The sequence below is a fragment of the Carcharodon carcharias genome, chromosome 2 (assembly GCF_017639515.1).
Source record: "Carcharodon carcharias isolate sCarCar2 chromosome 2, sCarCar2.pri, whole genome shotgun sequence".
Taxonomy (NCBI): Eukaryota; Metazoa; Chordata; class Chondrichthyes; order Lamniformes; family Lamnidae; genus Carcharodon; species Carcharodon carcharias.
The window spans coordinates 50,348,558-50,366,885 of NC_054468.1; the positions used below are offsets into that span (position 1 = coordinate 50,348,558).

General features: G+C 40.8%; 1 protein-coding gene across 1 annotated transcript in view; it reads left to right on the forward strand.

Moving 5' to 3' along the window:
- pex5la (peroxisomal biogenesis factor 5-like a) overlaps positions 1 to 18,328 on the forward strand; it is a 188,355-nt gene that overhangs the window by 91,683 nt on the left and 78,344 nt on the right. The gene's annotated exons all lie outside the window — the stretch shown is intronic.

An 18,328-nucleotide genomic window follows, 5' to 3' on the forward strand; every position in this document is an offset into this window, starting at 1 on the left:
TAATTGATTTGAGCAGTCTCTCAAAATATATTTGAATGAATCTGTACCCATCTTATGCCTCTTTATCTTCCATTCTACCACTTCAAGGCTCAATTTTTACAGAATGATTAGTTGTAGTTTTATGTTTCTCTTTCACAACATGAACATTTGGAAAGTTAAGCTGTTATTGTTTCTGCTGTCCCTTCGGGCTTCTCATTTGCATCATCATTTTTAGTAGAACACTGCATCATCTTCAATTGGGTGCATTACGAGGTATGATTTTGAAAAAAATACATTGCAGTAGCTTATTTTTTCCAGACAGATGTTCATCCCATGCAACTTCTTTATAGAAATATTTTATATAATAATTTAATTTGACATAAATTGGAGCTGGAACTGCTGAGTCAGTTTGTAGAAACATAAATGCAAATTCTGCGTATCGAACTGATTTTCTTTCAATATACATCAGTGAAGTAAGACAGGTGCAAGTCAGCCTTTTATAAAAGATATGCCAGTTCCCTCTTGATAAGTGTCAGTTTAACTAAAATCCAAAGTTTTAATCATGGCTAATTTGAGCTATGAACATTTACCATCTGTGTTTGTCTATTATAATTATTTTTAGAACTTGCACCATTTATCTTGAGGACATTTATTCAAAAATATATTCATCCTGTTTGAAATAGCTTTTAACAAAATGTGTATATAGTGAAACAACTTAGCTCAGTGATAAATATACATGCTGTGTATTTGCATCAAGCTAAGTCCCAGTGGCAATTGACCATTGAACCCATCAGCTGTCTGCACAGGGAATTTTATTAGTATTGAACTAGACTCATGAATGGGGTATATTACTAAAAGTGTCTCATATCTGTATACTGAATCTCGGGGTAACAGAAATAACCTTCCAGACACACTATGGATGTAAATGGAAGGTGGAATGGAGATCAAAAGTAAATATCCTGCATGCTATATAATTAGAGTTGCCAAACGTGGGTACACTTATTCATGGAGGTTTTATCCACGTGATCCGCAGCCTCCCAGCATCCCACCCCAACTACCCTGCCCAACAATCAATTGCTTAACAAAAATGGTCAATCAAGACTCATTCAATCAGTAGACTTCTTTCCCATTTCTGATATTTTAATAAATAATTAATGAAAGTGTTCAAAGAAAATGAATTTGACACTTTTTTACTGCCCTTATAATTGCTCGCAGCATTGTCCTGGAGATTAATCTTAGTTCCTGAAGATACCAGGACAGCTCTGGAGCCTTGGCAAACCTATTTAGTATAGATACTTATAATTCTGATTTCATTAGCTTATTTCAAATTTGGAATCAAAATGATACTGCAAATACAAGATTATTAAATTTCAGACTATATTTAGAGTATCAGCATGAGCTGGGCTGACTTTTTTTGTACAGGGTTCAAGAGTGGAAAGTCAACAACACAGAATTTAGAAGTCCATGAACGTGTATTACTTTGTGGATTGTGCAGTAGATTAGTGTAGTGTGCACACTCACTTTATATTGTATGTTTTGTCACTTTGAAAAAAACTTGAATTGCATTGGGAAAGGTGTTAAACCTAACATAACAAATGCATAGAATTGGCTGTTTTGACCAAAATTTGGTCAGTTAATAGAATTAACATAAGATTACTTCATAAAAGTACAGCAAAGCTCTTGCTCTCTTTAGGCCCATTGTCCCTGATGGATTTTGGCTAAACAGCAGGATTCTGTAATCCACAGATTTAATGAGGTAGCTCATTGCTCTTAGCTGGTTGCAGGTTACCTTAGTTCATATGATATCTTTGGTTCAGTTTATTCTGAGTAGGTACTAGTTTGAATATACGGTGTCTTTGGGACAGCGCAGTGGTATTGTGTGCTAGAGCATGCTTGTGCTATACTGTGGAATGGCCCAGTGCAAGTCTGTTCTCACTCTGACAAAAGGATACTAACCTCAAATGCTAACTCTGTGTCTCTCTTCATGAACGTTGCCAGGCCTTCGGAGTAATTCCAATGTTTTCTGATTTTATTTCTAAATTTCCTCTGTTGAGATCCCAATTATATTTTTATTCATTCATGGAATGTGAACATCGCTGGAAAAGCCAACATTAATTGCTCATTCCTAATTGTCCTTGAGGAGCCTCATTTCTGTGAGGAAGGACCAGACATTTTTAGTTGGGAAGTGCCTATACAATGTCAAAGGAAGTCATGTCCAGGCCACTTAAACAGGTCTTTTAGCAGCCACAGCTGTGTCAAGTAATACTCGCCGGGCTACTCAGTAGTTTTGCTTTTTTTAAAAAAAATCATCCATTTTAATGGATACCCCTTTCTATAAAAATATAGCTCCAAGGGTTTTCCTAGGTTTATCATCGGTAATATGTGACAGGTTTGGAGGAATTAAAGGGGGAAATTATATGCAAAATCAAAGTATGAATATAGTGATCTTTAAAATAAAGGAAGTAATTCCTTCTATTATATTTCATTCTCTCCAAACTTAATAAACTGAGATATGCATTCAATAAATATTGTAAGATTTTAATAAAATCCACTTACTATGCAAAATGGTGTTCTGTATTTCATAAAACGCTCTTAAACATTACCCGAAAGAAGTGAGCATTCACTTTTTAATTGGATTATGGATTTTTGTCAAAGTACTTTTATTAACAGTACTCTGACTTAGCAAATTCTGTCATGTAAAATTTAGAGCATAAATGTAGCTAGTAGCTTTATTATTAGAATTTACCAGGACAAGCTGACGGGCGAAGAATAATAGCAGATGCTATATTTACATGTCACAGCCTACACTTAAACATGAAATTATTATTCTAATCCGTAGTTTGAAATGAAATCCTGCAACTACACATGTTTTGTCATTGTGCCATGTCAAGCAACAGACATTTTTGAAAAGCAATGGATTGTTCTAGTATAAGGGTGTCAGAAACAGTATTACCTACATGCAACATTCAGTTGTTTACACAATTTGTCCTGAAACACAAAAAGAATTCCTTGCAGGATTTTGCTGCTGGAATTTTACAATGAAGAATTATGCACTATATGTTCATAAATTTAAAATTTTGGTATATGAATTTAGGTGATGTATGCTGAAATAAAAGCCTTTGCTACACACTTGGGTCTACCTCAGTTACCTTCTTGGTGTCAGTCACTCTTATAGGATTATATAGGAAGAGGCTATTTAGCCTGCTCCATTGTTCAATCAAATCATGGCTAATGTGTATCTCAGTCTCATTTATCCACCTTTGATTCACATCCCTTGATACTGTTACCTTAAAAGGATGGTGTAGTTGAACAGGCCAAAGACAAATTTTTTTCATGAGAATTATGGAATAATAGAGGAGCTGTTATGCTACTGGGTGTGTATTATGTCAAGTCTTGGAAATGAGATAGAGGAGCAAGTTTGCAGGCAAATTACAGAGAGATGCAATAGCCACAGAGTAACGATGATGGGACTTCGATTATCAGAATATAGTTTGCGATAGTAACAGTCTAAAAGGCCAAGAGGGGGAGGAATTCATAAAAACCATACAAGAGAACTGTCTTAATCATTGTATTTTCAGAAAGGAAGCAGTGCTAGATCTGCATCTGGGGGATGAAGTGGGTCAAATGAAGCATGTTGCATTGGGAGGGTATTTAGGGAACAGTGCTCATAATATTATCAGGCTTAGAATAGGTATGGAAAAGGACAAGGAACAATTGTGTGTAAAAATACATAACTAGCAGAGGGCTAAATTAAGAGAGTTGAATAGAGATCAGGCCCAGATGGATTGGAATCCAAATTTAGTAGGTAAAAAAGTATTTGAACAATGGAAGGGTTAGGGTTAGATGAAGGGGAGATGATTCAGGTATAAAATTGTCACATACCCACAAGGGTGAAATGAAGGGCATCCAAAGCAAGCACTGCCTGGATGACTAAAGATCAAGGCCTTGGTTTTGGTCAGCAGCAAAGTGACACCAATTGACACTGACCTTGAAGAAAGCTGCCCCCAAAGGTCTAGTGATCTCTATGGTGTGGATTTCAATTGAATGAATGAAAATTTACAACTGAATGGCTTGCTCAGCCACTTCAGAGGGCATTTAAGAGTCATTCACATGGCTATGGGTCTGGAGTCTCATGTAGGCTAGACCAGGCAAGGACAGTAGATTTCCTTCCCTAAAGGGAAGATGGGATTTTCCAACAATCAGCAATGGTTTCATGGTCACCATAACTGAGACTAGTTTTCAATTCCAGATTTATTAATTGAATTTAAATTCCACCAGTTGCCTTCTAACTAGCCTGCCTTGTCACTCGCCTGGTCCTTTGGCCACCTACGATCTGCCTCTGGGGCTGACAGGCCTGACTCTATCTGGTCCCGCTTCCCTGTGGTGAAAATTGGGTGTCCGTTAAACCAAGGCAGGTCTGTCAAGTCAGGAAATGCCATTAATCCAACCCAAAATATTTGTCATAACACAGAGTACAAAACTGAATATTGAAGTTAAAGAGAAGATCCAAAAAAGGGAATAAGAGAGCCAAAGGGAGAATGTGACAGTAGATTAGAAGCCATCATAAAAGGAAACCCAAAATCTTTTATAAACATATAAATCATAGAAGGGCATTCAAAGGGAGTATGGAGCCAGTTATAGCCAAAATGAGAACTCTTAATAGAAGCAAGAAGGCTTGACTGAAGTACTAAATGAGTACTTTGGCCCAAATTTTCGCCACAATGGAAAGCCTCCCCATGGTGGAAGTGGCTGAAAACCATAAGTCCCATTCCCAAACAAGGCAATTCCGATTCTTGCAGGGGCAGGAGTGGGGGCAGGGTGTGTTTCACGTATGCACGTTTTACCTGGGGTGGGGCAGGTGGCCACTTAACTCATTAGCTGCCTCCACTCAAGTAGGATTTTGGTCACCTTGGAGTTTGAAAACCAAAGTGTGCAGATTAGACCTGGTAGAAAAAGGTATAAAGTTTGTGAATTTAATTGGATAGCCTTTGGATTTGGTCCCGGAACACCTTTGGGTAAGATAAGGTGCCATTTGTGGTAGGTCAGGTTCCGTTTGGGGGAAGTAAGCTGCCCTTTGAAATTGTTAAAATTAGTCATAAATGTGCATAAAAAATGCATAAACTCATAAAGCTCATTGGAACTGTTGACAGGCAATTCAAAATCAGCTGTCATAACTGTCAGGAGCACCTGTCAAAGGGACCTGTCAATAATGTCAAGAGGACCTCTCAACAGGAGCTGTCGAAAAGATCTATCAAAAGTGTCAAGAGGACCTGTCAATAATGCACCCATCAAAGGGAGCTGTCAATTTTGCAATGCATTTAAAAGTCGGGCCCTTTAAATTTTCAAAAATGATTGCTTGCTATTTCACTCTGACTGTTGACATATGTCTGGGGGCTTCCATTACTAGATTGCTGCAGCATGACTGATTTCACAACCATCCATTATCACATTAGGGTGCATGCCATTTCACAGTTTGATTGACGGTTATAAGTGGTTCTAGACTCTGAAGTAGCCTACGAACTCCAATGCTTGCTCTTATAAGGGATTGTGCACTTTAATAAAATGTTTATCATGAGGCTGTATTTAGTTGAAGGAATGTAAATGAAGTGAATGAATGTTTTTTTTCAATATAGTGAAGGCTGCAATTGACACTTAGGACTTGATTTTATAGAACTTTATTTTATGTCATCTCTGTATGGATCCTGAGGTCTGCCCATGGTGGATACTGGGTGAGCTGACATGGTAGGTGGAAGGACAATGGGTGGGGCATGAGTTGGCACTGTTGGCATAGGGCTATGAAGGGTCTTGGAGTGAGTGGAGGGGCATAGGTTGTCATGTAGGGTATGAGGGGCCATTGGGGTGGGAAGAGGAGTGTAGGTTGGCATGGAGCGGATGCAGGGCCATGGGTGCTGGGTATGAGGGGTTATGGGGGTGGTTATAGGGCACGAGGTGACATGGGAGGTGTGTGGGAAGGTGAGGGCTGAAGGGATGTTTCATGTTTTATTCTTTATTTTTATATTTTGGATAAATGCAAGAGCCCTGAAATGGGCCTTCCACCCAGCCCGCCTCCATACCTGGTAACCTCCTCAGTTCTTCAGTGGTTGCCTTCACCAACTTCATAACCCACTTACCCTTTTCAGACTGAAAATCTGATGGCCAGAGAGCCATTTTTAAAGGTTGGGTTCATGGAGCTGAGAATTCTCATGTCTCTGCACACCACACCTGACTGGGAGCAAAAATCTGGGCTTTTGTATCTTTCTTCATTGGAGAAGAGGATGCTGCCAATATAGTAGCAAAGGAGGAGGTAGAAGTGATATTGGATAGGATAAAAATAGATAAGGTTTGGCAGTCCTCAATAGCAAAGTTACCTGCTCACGATGGGATGCATCCTAGGTTACGTAGGGAAGTAGGGGTTGAAATTGTGGAAGCTCTGGCCACAATCTTCACATTCTCATTAGATGTAGGGGTGATTCTCCTTAAATGTAGGGGTGATTCTCCTTAGGGTGTCACAAGACAGAAGGATTGCAAATGTCGCATCCTTATTTAAAAAATGAAAAATGGATAAACCACACAACTGTACGTATGAGCAGTCTACAGGAGCAAATCATCTAGTCCCGCTCCCCCGCCCTTCCTCAGAGCCCAGCAACTTACTTCTCTTTGGTGGTTATCCAATTTCCTTTTGAAATCCAAAATTGAACCTGCTTCCATCACCCTCCCAGGCACTGCCTTTCAGACCCTAACTAATCACTGCTTTAAAAAGTTCTTTCTCATATCGCTATTGCTTCTTTTGACAATCGCCCCAAATCAGTGCACTCTGATTCTCGACCCTTCCCTCAATGGGAACAATTTCTCCCTACTGTTTTTCCCTATCTACTCTGCCTCAACCCTTCATGATTTTGAGCACCTCCATCAAATCTCTCCTTATCCTTCTCTGAGAGGAACAACCCTAACTTCTCCAACCTTAATCATAACTGAAGTCTCTCATCCCTGGAACCCTTTTTGCGCATTCTTCCAAAGTGTGGTGCCCAGAATTAGAAGCAATACTACAGTTAAAGCTGAAGCAGTGTTTCATACAGCTTTATCATAACTCCCTTGCTTTTGTACTCCATGCCTCTATTTATAAAGCCCAGGATCCCATTTGTGTTTTTAACCACTTTCTTGATCTGCCCTACCAACTTCAACAACTTGTGCGCACATAACCCAGGTCTCTCTGTTCCTGTGCCCCTTTTGGAATTGTGTCACAGAACCACAGAATCTTTTTAGTGCAGAAGGAGGCCTTTCAGCCCATTGAGTCTGCACTGGCTCTCTGAAAGAGCATTCTACCTAGTCTCACTCCCCTGCCTTATCCCCGTAACCTTTCACACTCTTTATTTTCAGATATCCATCCGATTCTTTTTTGAATACCTCGATCGACCCTGCCTTCATCACCCTCTCAGGAAGTTTGTTCCAGACTCCAGCCATTCTCTGGGTGAAAAAATGTTTCCTCACCTCACTTTTACTCCTTTGCCAGTTTATTTTATATTTTATTTTATATTGCCCCTCCTCAATCTTCCTACCAATGTGTATCACTTCACTCTTCTCTGCATTAAATTTCAGCTATCATGTGTCCACCCATTCCACCAGCTTGCCTACGTCCTCTTGAAGTTTTCCACTATCCTCACAGTTCATGATACTTCCTTGTTTTGTGCCAGCTGCAAATTTTTAAATTGTGCTCTGCACATCCAAGCCAAACCCATTAATAGAGGCATAGTGTACAAAAGCAAGGAAATTATGCTAAACCTTTATAAAACACTGTTTAAGCCTCCACTGGAGTATTGTGTTCAAGTCTGGACACTATACTTTAGGGAGGATGTTGAAGCATTTCAAGAGGTTGCAGAAGAGATTTTATAGAATGGTACTAGGGATGAGGAACTTCAGTTATGTGGTGAGACTGGTGAAACTGGGGTTAATCTCCTTAGAGCAGAGAAGTTTAAGAGGAGATTTGATAGATGTTCAAAATCATGAAGTCATTTGGTATAATAAATAAGGAGGAACTGTTTCCAGTGCAGAAGAGTTAGAAACAGATAAGAAAATTTTAAGGTAATTGGCAAAAGAACTAGAGGCAACATGAGGATAATTTTTCTTTACTCAGCAAGTTGTTGCGATCGGGAATGCACTATTTGAAAGAGTGGTGGAAACAAATGCAATCCTTCAAAAGGGAATTGGTTAAATACTTGACAGGAACAAAATGCAGAGCTACGGGGAAAGAGCAGAGATGTGGTACAAATTCGATAGCTCTACCAAAGAGCCAGCACAGGTACAATGCGCCAAATGGCTTCATCTGTGCTGCATTGTTCAATATAATAATAATATTCTATTAGTCTATGTTCTGTGATAAAAAATGTCAGTCTAAGCCTTGACAAATTCAATACTGATCAGAATTCTAACCTTCCACAATCCTTTGCATGTAAAAGTGCTTCCACATTTCAACCCTGGATGGTCTCGCTCTAATTTTAAGATGTGCCCTGCTTTGTTCTAGATTCCTCCACAAGAAGTAGTAGCTTTTCTGTATCTTTGGTGCAGTCTGAGCACGTACCCTTTATGGATGCTGACTCTCACTGCCCTATAACTACTTGTGGGATAGCAGAACCCAAGACTGTTATAATAAAGCCTTCCTGGATTAAATCTCTCTGAAGACAGACAAAATTAACACTGGGTGAGGCAAAGTTTGGCTTGAATCGTAAGCTGTTTTATTCCACAGGAGGTAAAATATATGGAACAATAGGGTCAACGAGAGTTATTTGACACAATCAATACAAATTCTGTTAAGATACTGTTACAAAATAAAGGAATGCAAGTGCTGGCATACCCTGGTGAGTCGTCTAACTCAAAAGCACAATACTACCTATTGCCTAGGATAACAACTTGTTTACATCCTTTCACTGTTCGACTGCCCTTTGGTATTTGTTTTCTGATATTTTAAAGCTATTCTCAAAGCCTCAGAAACAGTGTGAAATATTTTTCTGAATGACCAAACACTGGTGAATTGGCCACTTTTGGCCTCCAAAATGCTACCAATGCATTTCTGTCATCGCTCCTCACCTATCTATGAAACCACAACCCACAATGTTGAGCTGTAGTGAGAAGCAATCATCCTTTAGGCAAACTTTAGCATAAGACACATTTTAAAATGGTTCATTTATAAGTCCTTTACATGGAAAAATGGCTAAAACAAACTCAAACTGTGACAGCCTGACATAATAATGGAGAACAAAAACAGAATTACCTGGAAAAACTCAGCAGGTCTGGCAGCATCGGTGGAGAAGAAAAGAGTTGACGTTTCGAGTCCTCATGACCCTTCGACAGAGATGTATGGTGAGATAATGGAGATGTATGGTGAGATAAAAGCCTGAAGTTTTCTATGACTTTATTACATGGAATTAATAAATTAGAATTTCAAGGTGGAACATTTGAGGCCCCATAAAACAATGATTGGGAAGCACACAATATAGATGCAAGTAGAACAACTTATTGGGAGATGTGCCAATAATCATTCCATTGGTATTTTATTCATAATATTAACCAATTGAACAAATTAAATCCTCAGCAGAATCGGTTTAGTCAGATCTCGCTTCATGCATAGTCCATGTGACACAGCATTTGAATGCATTATTGATTCCTTCTGAAATAGTAAAATATTCTAATTAACTTTATAATAAATAAATATGCATAAACCAGGATAGCTACAGAAAAGATTAACTGCTGTTGAGCTCCAAAAGGAACCTTGTGTATGATACTAAAACGTGGGTAAAAATTGACAGAGAAGAACGGTTTTACAAATCAAGGTGCTCTCAAATCAGACAATCACAGATCCTCAGAAAAACAGTACAAATTCATGGATTCCTTTCCTAGATCAATAACCTGAAGGGATTTACTTTTCACTGATTCAACGAAATGTTAAAAAGTCAGCAATGTTTTTCTTACTTATAACTTTAATTGCCATTTACTTCTATTGTACAGTGTTCCATGTACAAGTATATTTGTGATTAAAAAGTTATTTGTAAAACAATTATATGCATTAAAACATTGATTTTTGTAAAGGCAAAAAGTGTAAGAGAAAGTCAATTTCAATTCTGGTCATTTTTTTAAAGTGAAGTAAGGGGATTGTTTAAAAATGACAGTGACCACAGTGAATCCAGTGAAAGCTTTATAGCTGCAAGTCAGAATGGTGTGTGGCTTGGAGGGAAACTCTCAGGCATTGGTGTTCCCATCTGCTGCCCTTGACTTTCTAGATGGCAGAGGTCACGGGTTTGGAAGATGCTGTCAAAGAAGTCTAGGTTAATTGCTGCAGTGCATCTTGTGGATAGTGACAGCAGTGTGCACTATGCATCAGTGAGGGAGGGAGTGAATGTTAAGGTGGCAGATGGAGTGTCAATCCAGCAGACTGCTTTACCCTGGATAGCATTGTGCTTCTTGAGTGTGTTGGAGCTGCACTCATCCAGGCAAGTGGAGCATATTCCATCACACTCCTGACTTGAGCCTTGTGGATGGTGGATAGGCATTAGGGAGACCGGAAGTAAGCTCTTTTGTCCATGTTTGGACGAAAGTTGTAATGAAGTCAGGAGCTGAGTGGCCCTGATGGAACCCAAACTGAGCATCAGTGAGCAGGTTATTGTTGAGTATGTGCCAGTTGATAGCCTGTCGACACCACCTTCCACCACTTTGCTGATGATGGAGGGTAGACTGATGGGGCAGTAATTGGCCAGATTGGATTTATCCTGCTTCTTATGGACAGGACATATCTGGGCAATTTTCCACATAGCCAGGTAGATGCCAGTGTTGTAGCTGTACTGGAACAGTTTGGCTAGGGGCACGGCAAGTTCTGGAGCAGAAGTCTTCAATACTATTGCCAAAAAATTGTCAAGGCCATAGCCTTTGCACTATCGAGTGCCTTCAACCGTTTCTTGATATCACGTGGGAGCGAATCGAATTGGTATCTGTGATGCTGGGGACCTCCAGAGGAGGCCGAGATGGATCATCCACTCGACACTTCCTGCTGAAGATGATTGTGCTTCAGCCTTGTCTTTTGCGCTAATGTGCTGGGCTCCCCCATCATTGAGGATGGGGATATTTGTGGAACATCCTCCTCCAGTGAGTTGTTTAATCATTCAGCACCATTCACGACTGGATGTGGCAGGAGTGCCGAGCTTAGATCTGATCTGTTGGTTATGGGATTAGCTCTGTCGATCGCATGCTACTTCCGATGTTTGGCATTCAAATAGTCCTGTGTCGAAGCTTTACTAGGTTAACTCGGTCTTTTGTGGTGCTACCAAGGCACTCTTGGTGATGGACATTGAAGTCCCCTATCCAGAGTACATTCTGCGCCCTTGCCACCCTCAGTGTTTTCTCCAAGTGATGTTCAACATGGAGGAGCACTGATTCATCAGCTGAGGGGGTTGCGTTATGTGATAATCAAAAGGATATTTCCTTCCCTATGTTTGACCTGATGCCATGAGAGTTCAGGGGGTCCAGAATCAATGTAGAGACCTCCCAGGGCAACTCTCTACTGACGATATACCACTGTGCTGTTGGGTCAGGATATACCCAGGAATGATGATAGTGGTGTCTGGAACATTGTAAGGAATGAATCCATGAATATGACTATGTCAGGCTGTTGTTCGATTCATCTGTGGGACAGCTCTCCCAATTTTGCCCCCAGATGTTAGTAAGGCAAACCTTGCAGGGTCAACAGGGCTGGGAGTGCTACAGTTGCTTCCAGTGCCTGGATTGATGCTGGGTGGTCCAACTGGTTTCATCCCATTTTGACTTTGTCTCACTTTGGTACAACTGAAAGGCTTGCTAGGCCATTTCAGAAGGCATTTAAGAGTCAACCACATTGCTGTGGGTCTGGAGTCACATGTAAGCCAGAGCAGGTAAAGAATTCATCCCTAGACAACAGTCGTGAACCAGATGGGTTTTTACAACAATCAACCATAGCTTAATTGTAGCCATTACTGGACTGGCTTTTAATTCCAGATTTATTAATTACTTAAATTTAAATTCCACCAGCTGCCATGGTGGGATTTGAACTTGTGTCCCCAAAGCAGTCCATGGACACTGGGCCACTAAACCACACCTTCCACAGGTTGGATATACTTGATTGCATGTCATTGAGTCACTGCAGAAATTCTGGGACTTAAAACACCCTAATACAAGTGACACAGAGTTCCTTCAAACTTAGCTTGTAATCCAAATGAGGTTACAACCAAAATTATTTCATGTTGAACCAATGAAGATGCAGTACAGTTAGGGTCTAACTGATGAAGCAGGACAAGTGACCTGAAGATAAAAGCAAAATGCTGCAGATGCTGGAAATCTGAAACAAAAACAAAAACAAAAATAGCTGGACAAACTCAGCAGGTCTGACAGCATCTGCAGAGAGGAACACAGTTAACGTTTCGAATCCGTATGACTCTTCATCAGACTATTCTTCAGTGACCTGAAGGTTGGGAACATTTAGGAAACAGTGACCTGTCGGCTGCATTTGTTTGTTAATCTTTGGTTCAAGCCCTGCACCAAAACTTGAGTACATAGACTAGGATGGGAATTCAATGCATTTTTGAGGGAGTTGCACTGTTGAAGACGTCCCTGTGACTTTTCATCAAAGCCTTGTCTGTCTGACCCAGTGGTTCAAGTGGAAATTATAAATCCCATGGCACTTTTCAAAGCAGAGCAGTGAGTTTGACTAGTGACCAGACCATCATTTCTTTTGCAACTGCCATGGCCAAAACAGATTAACTGTTGTTCAATTCACTAGGTGCTAATGAAACTGACATTGCCATTGGAGTTGTTGTATAAGTGCAACTGAATGAAATATTTGGGAAAACAAGTAATAATTAATTAATAGGATGGAAAAAAACTTTTGCTTTGTTTTTAAGACTTTTCTCATAGCAATAATGCCAGTGCAGAAGAAAGCCATTCTGTTGCATGGACATTTTCATACTCATCAAGGTGGGGGATATTTGCAGGAGGCAATGGAACACTTCGGGTATCTGCTGCCACCTGGAGGTCAGGTATGAAAAGCATAAAAGAAACAGTTTCCTGAACTCGCCCGACCACCCACATTGACTAGATTTTCCACGTAATTCCCACTCATATAACAGTAGAATTTAAGTGGAACGAAATGAAATGGTGCTAAAAATCGTGAAATTTTAAGTGTAAACAAGTTGCATCCATAACTGTGCTTGAGTGTCCGCAATCTCTTACACAGGTTTATCTCAATCACAGAAGACCATCTGCTGTAATGTGAATTTTTCAACTTCCTGCATCAGCCATCCTGTTAACTTATTGAAATGTATCGCTATTTTTTTGATGAATTATCAACAATTTTGTACTGGAAACATAAAAGCAAAATGATCATGCACTAACCCACTATCTAGTTTCACCTATTCTTTATGCATCTGATTGGTTAAATGTTTTCCATCTTTCACAATGACTTTCCAATGGAACCCCCCAAGCACCTCATAACTTAGAATCATTGGCCAGAATGTTTCAGCCCCTCACACCGGTTGGATCTTCTGGTCCCACCAATGTGAATGGACATTCAAATGCGGCCATTGAACCATACAGCAGAGAAGGAGACCATTTGGTTCATCATGCCTGTGCAAACGCAATGAAAGAGCTATCCAGTTCATCCCACTCCTTTGTCCTTTCCCCTTGGCCCTGCATTTTTTTTTTCCTTTTTTAACCAGGTATCTAACTCCCTTTTGAAATTTGCTGTTGAATCTACATCCACCATCCTTTCATGTGTTGTCTTTCAGGTCATAACTTGCTGAGTAAATTTTAAAAATCCTAATGTTCTACTTTTATTATATTGTTAATTATCTTAAATCTGCATCTTCTGGTTACCCATTTTCAGTTTTCAGTGCCAAACGGTTAGAGTATGAATGTCCTTAAAGGGGTCATTCGCAAACTGTTCAAAAAGGGGTGTAAAAGTGAAGTTTTGATTTTGAAACGCCTTTTTATTGCAAAGAAGATTTGGAAGTTCAAAAGCACTAGAGGGAGTTGGGGCAGCTTCTTAGAGAAAATGTTGAGAGGAGATTTGGTAGCGGCATTCAAAATCATGAGGAATCTAAATGGAGTAGATAGAGAGAAACTGTTCCTATTGGCAGAAGGATTGCGGGGCAGTGGACACAGATTTAAGATGATTGGCAAAAAAAAAACGGCGACATAAGGAGAAGTTTTTTTTATGCAGTGAGTGGTTACAATCTGGAATTCCTTGCCCGGAAGGAAGAAAAGAAGGTAGAAACAGTTTTAATCATGGCTTTCAAAAGATAATTGCATAAGTCATTGAAGGGAAAAAATTTGTAGGGCTATGGGGAAAGTGAGGCATTGATGGATTAGCGAAATTTCTCTTTCAGGGAGCTGACGTGGGCTCAACAGGCCAAATGGCGTCTTCTGTGCTGTAACCTTTCTATGATTCTGTTTTATGAAGAAGATATCACCATACCTGTTTGATGAAGTACCTGAAGCCACCCCCTCCATCAGTCACAGAAAGAAAGACAGACTTGCATTTATATAGTGGTTTTCATGACCATCGGATGCCTCAAAACACTTCACAGCCAAAGAAGTACTTTTGAAGTGTTGTCACTTTTATAATGTAAGAAACAAATACCTTATTCCTTCCCCAGTGCTGAGGGAAAAACTGAAGACCATTCCTCCTCTGCTAAGGAAAATCCCTCTCCAACTAAAGCAAGAATCATGCTCCCATGAAGACACAGATCATGATTCCTGAGCCCTGCCCCCCTGAATTCCCCAACAGCTGAGGCAAAAGTCCAATGTACCTGGTACCCCTAAAGTCCCCTGCTAAATTAGAATTTTCAATGGGTTAACCCCATTGCCTTCCCACCACCACACCCCTCCACCTGCTATAGCTAACACTTAGATTACAGACCCCAACACTAACACAAACATTCATACTATCACAGGAAAAACTAAATTTGATCGCTGGCGCACATTTGTTTCAAGCTCCCTTCTGCCTCTTTCCTGACCCTCACTACTTCTCTCACTTGCTGTCTTCCCTCTCCACCCACCAACCATCCTTAACAATGACCTGACACTCCTCTCTGCACTTAATGAACGCCTTAAACTTTAGCACAACCCTACCCAATACTTCATTTCCCGGTCTGCCTAGCTGGAGCCTAACGTTCTGAAAGAAAACACTGCACTGCAATTCCCAAGGGCCATTGCATTGCATAACCAACTTAAGCAATCACCACTCCCAGAAAATCCATAGCCTCAAGTCCCTGTCAGCTCTCAGCATCCTCAGGCCACACATTCTACAACTTGCTTGATTATGATCTTGCTGCCACCCACTAACAACCCCACCTTCTTGATTTACAGGCCACACTCACTCCATCTGAATCCCTTTACTTCTGGCACCCTTAAATTGAGTTCTGTCACTTTTGACTTAGCCCGGGCTGAGGCTTCATTGCTTTTTCCCTTCCCTACTTTTAAAAAAACTTAAGAGCTTATTCACAATTTGTGCCTACAGTTAGAGTGACTGAAGCAGGAAATAGAAAATTCACATTAATGAGGAATAACTACTGCATTTAAAAATATGTCTGTTAGGTGCAAAGATAAATGTGATTTTGCACAGGCCAACAAAAGCAATCACAAGAATGAGGGATTTGCTTAAAGTTATTTTTGAAATGTGAGTTAAATACTGGAGCATAAAGAGGACAATTTTAAAAAAAACTTGATTTAAAGAGCAAACAAACCACAATTACCAGGTAATCTGGTAGTTGACTAATATTAGGAGAATGGGCAAAGAAGTGGCAGATGGAATACAACGTTGGGAAGTGTGAGGTCATGCACTTTGGTAGGGAGAAAAGAGGCATAGACTATTTTCTAAATGGCGAGGGAATTCAGAAGTCTTCAGAGCAAAGGGACTTGGGAGTCCTAGTCCAGGATTCTCTTAAGGTTAACTTGCAGGTTGAGTCGGTAGTTAAGAAGGCAAATGCAATGTTGGCATTTATTTCGAGAGGACTAGAATATAAAAGCAGGGATGTGCCACTGAGGCTCTATAAGGCTCTGGTCAGACCACATTTAGAATATTGTGAGCAATTTTGGGCCCCGTATCTCAGGAAGGATGTTCTGGCCCTGGAGAGGGTCCAGAGGAGGTTCACGAGAACGATCCCAGGAATGAAAGGCTTAACATATGAGGAACATTTGAGGACTCTGGGTCTGTACTCGATGGAGTTTAGAAGGATGAGGGGGAATCTAATTGAAACTTACAGAATACTGAAAGGCCTGGATAGAGTGGACGTGGGAAGAAGTTTCCATTAGTACGAGAGACTAGGACCAGAGGGCACAGCCTCAGAGGAAAGGGAAGACCTTTTAGAACAGAGATGAGGAGAAACTTCTTTAGCCAGAGAGTGGTGAATCTTTGGAATTCATTGCCATAGAAGGCTGTGGAGGCCATGTCATTGAGTGTATTTAAGACCGAGGTAGATAGGTTCTTAATTGGTAAGGGTATCAAAGGTTATGGGGAGAAGGCGGGAGAATGGGGTTGAGAAACTTATCAGCCATGATTGAATGGCGGAGGAGACTCGATGGGCCGAATGGCCTAATTTCTGCTCCTATGTCTTATGGTCTTATAATATTCAGATCAATATTTTTAATTGTTTATTTTTGAATCTGCACAATTCTACAGGTGACCTACTGGGCTGCTAAAAACAAAATCAACTTTGTTCTTAAAGTTTTCCATTCTGTTTCTCTGTGATCCCTATTCCAACATTAACAACATTAAAAAATATTTCCAATATGCCAGCTAATGTCCCTCCATTGTGTCAGCCAATGTAACAAATCATTCAGTGTGATTACCATTGACCTTAAACCTGAAAATCTTATGTGCGTACTCCAATTCAAGGAGCATATCAGTTTTAGATAGATTTTTCTTTCCTGTGGTTCAACCATTCACTTTGACCAATGGTTGATTACATCTTGCTTGAATTAGGCTTCAGCTATACTTGTTATAATAACACTGAATATAATACCTTTTTTCATTCATTCATGGGCTGCGAGCTTCGCTGGCTGGGCCAGCGTTTGTTGCCCGTCCTTAGTTGCCCTTGAAAATGTGGTGAGGAGCTGCCTTTTGAGCTGCTGCTGTCCATGTGGTGTAGGTACAACCACTGTGCTGTTAGGAAGGGAGTTCCAGGATTTTGACCCAGTGACAGTGAAGGAACGGCAATATATTTCCAAGTCAGGATGGTGAATGACCTGGAGGGGAACTTCCAGGTGGTGGTGTTTCCATCTATCTGCTGCCCTGTCCTTCTAGATGGTATTGGTTGTGGGTTTGGAAGGTTCTGTCGAAGGAGCCATGGTGAGTTTCTGCAGCGCATCTTGTAGATGGTACACACTGCTGCTACTGTGCATCATTGGTGTTGGAGGGAGTGAATATTTGTGGATGTAGTGCCAATCAAGCAGGCTGCTTTGACTTGGATGGTGTCAAGCTTCTTGAGTGTTACTGGAGTTGCACTCATCCAGGCAAGTGGGGAGAATTCCATCACATTCCTGACTTGTGCCTTGTAGATGGTGGACAGGCTTTGGGGAGTTAGGAAGTGAATTACTCACCACAGGATTCCTAGCCTCTGACCTGCTCTTGTAGCCTCAGTATTTATATGGTTAGTCCAGTTCAGTTTCTGGTCAATGGTAACCCTGAGGATGTTGATAGTAGGGGATTCAGTGATGTTAATGCCACGAACATCAAGGGGCAATGGTTAGAGTCTCTCTTGTTGGAGATGGTCATTGCTTAGCATTTGTGTGAACTGTTACTTCTGACTTGTCAACCCAAGCCTGGATATTGTCCAGGTCTTGCTGCATTTGGACATGGGCTGCTTCAGTGTCTGAGGAGTCGCGAAAGGTGCTGAACATTGTGCAATCATCAGCGAACATCCCCACATCTGACCTTATGATGGAAGGAAGGTCATTGATGAAGCAGCTGAAGATGGGTGGGCCTAGGACACTACCCTGAGCATCTCCTGCAGTGGTGTCTGTACTGAGGTGACTGGCCTCCAACAATCACAACCATCTTCTTTTGTGCTTGGTATGGCTCCAACCATTGGAAAGTTTTCCCCTTGATTCCCATTGACTCCAGAGGAGGTCCCCAGTATCACAGATGCCAGACTTCAGCCAATTCGATTCATTCCATGTGATATCAAGAAATGGCTGAAGGCACTGAATAGTGCAAGGACTATGGGCTCTAACAATATTCCGACAGTAGTACTGAAGATTTGTGCTCCAGAACTTGCCACGCCCCTCGCCAAGCTATTCTAGTACATCCACAACACTGGCATCTACCAGCTACATG